The sequence below is a fragment of the Nannospalax galili genome, unplaced genomic scaffold (assembly GCF_000622305.1).
Source record: "Nannospalax galili isolate Female #2095 unplaced genomic scaffold, S.galili_v1.0 scaffold1677, whole genome shotgun sequence".
Classification (NCBI taxonomy): domain Eukaryota; kingdom Metazoa; phylum Chordata; class Mammalia; order Rodentia; family Spalacidae; genus Nannospalax; species Nannospalax galili.
This window is the reverse complement of record NW_008339464.1, coordinates 344,923-347,203: the sequence shown is the minus strand read 5'-3', so window position 1 is coordinate 347,203 and position 2,281 is coordinate 344,923.

Genomic DNA, 2,281 nt, shown 5'->3' with positions numbered 1-2,281 from the left:
TTGGTCTTTTTGAGACAGGGTCTCCCTGTAGCCCCAGCTGTCCTGGATTTACCATGGAGACCAGGCTGGCCTCGAACTCACAGAGATCCATCCGCCTGCCTCTGCCTCCCGAGTGCTGGGATTAAAGGCCTGTGTACTTTTATAAAAGGCAATTTTGTTTGTCAGCAAAAGGAAAGTAGCAAAGCCATTGGAATCATTTTTAACCGTTGTGGGCCCTCCTCACCTGCACAGCCTCAGGAAAGGCTCCAGGCTCCAGAGTTTCTAAGCATTTTCTGGTCATATCTTGATCCTCAAAGCCAGCCTGTGAGGCTGGTGCTGGGCTACCGAAGATGAAGAAGCAGACCATGAGACTGGTCCAGGACCACCCTTTGATTCCTCTCCTTAGCCATCCAGTCAGAAAGCATTGCCGGAAGCCAGGAATGATGGTGGACACCTGTAATCTCAGCACTCAGGAGGCTGAGACAGGAGGATTGTCTCCAGGCTTGAACTGGAAAAGCCTTTTCTCAAAAAATAAAAAGACCAAGGCATGGTCATTCAGCCTATAATCCCAGCACTTGGGAGGTGGAGATAGAAGATTGGGAGTTCAAGGCTAGCCTTGACTACATAGCAAGTTCAAGGGAAGCTTGCACTGTATGAGATCCTGTCTCAAACACAAAGCCAGTAAGGAAAGAAAATGAGAGAGGCAGATTGACAGTCCTGGGCTGTCAGCAAAGGATTAAAATAGAGGCAGAGGTGATGGCACAGTGTGTAAAGTCCTTGCTTTGCAAGCATGAGGACCTAGTTTGAGCCCCAGAACCCCCCCCCCCCGCCGAAAAACCAATGGGGCATGATAGTGTTGTTTGCAATCACAGAACTGAGAAGGCAGAAACAGGCAGATCCCTGGGGCTCCCTGGCAGGGCTGGCCTAGCCTACTTGGTGAGTTCCAGACCAGTGAATAAGGGAACCCTGTCTCAAAGAAAAATGGGACTGGAGAGATGGCTCAGTGGTTAAGAGCACTGGCTACTCTTGGAGAGGACCTGGGTTTGAATCCCAGCACCCACATGGAGGCTAACAACTGTAACTCCACTTCTGGAAGATCCAATGCCCTCTTCTGACTTTCATGGACACTGCACAACATGGATGCACTTACATACATGCAAGCATGACATACATATAAATACTGAAAAAAAGAAAAAAAAAAGTGAATGGTGCCAGGTGTGATGGAGCACACCTTTAGTCCCAGCATTCGTGAGGCAGAGGCAGGCGGATCTCTGTGAGTTCCAAGCCAGCCTGGTCTACACAGTCTACTTATGTGAGTTCCAGGCCAGCTGGGGCTAGACCCTGTCTTAAAAAAAAAAAAAGTGAATGGTACCTGAGGAACACCTTCGAGGTTGTCTTCTGGCCTGCACACAATCATATGAACCACACACACACACACGAATATGCACACACAGACACACACAACCTCACATGGGGCAGGAAGGATGGCTGCTCTTGCAAGAGGGTCCAGGTTCAGTTCCCAGAACCCACATGACACATAACAACCATCCATAACTCCAGTTCCAGGGGATCCAACACCCTCTTCTGACCTCCTTGGGCATTGCATGACACAGGTACACTTACATATATGTAGGCAAAACACTGATACATGTAAAATAAAATAAAATACAGAAAAGTTTTAAAAATAGGGATGGGAGAGATGGCTCAGCGATTAAGAACACCAGCACCCACATGGCAGCTAATAACCATCTGTAACTCTGCTTCCAGAGAATATAGTGTCTTCTTCTGACCTCCAAGGGTTTGCATGCATGAGCATACTTACATACATGCAGGCAAACACTCATACACATAAAATTAAAATAATCTTTTTTAAGGTTTAAAAATAGCATAAGGCTCAAGGCATAGCTCAGAGACAGACCACTTACATAGGATTCTGGAAGACCCAGGTTCTGATCCTCAGCACCACAAAAACAAATGAACACAGGGGTGTCCACCCCTCTCCTAGGAGCTCACAGTTAACTATGGAAAAGAGGTGGAAGCAAAGACAGTGACAGGGCCAAGATAAGACTTTGAGGGCCACAGGATTACCACCTTCGTGGACATCTTCCTCTATTGAAAAGAAATTCTTTCTTTTTTTTCTTTTTCTTTTTGGTCTTTTTGAGACAGGGCCTCTCTTAGCCCCAGCTGGCCTGGAACTCACTTCGCAGACCAGGCTGGCCTTGAACTCACAGAGATCTGCCTGCCTCTGCCTCCCCAGTGCTTGGATTAAAGGTGTGCGCCACCATGCCCGGCTGAGAATAAA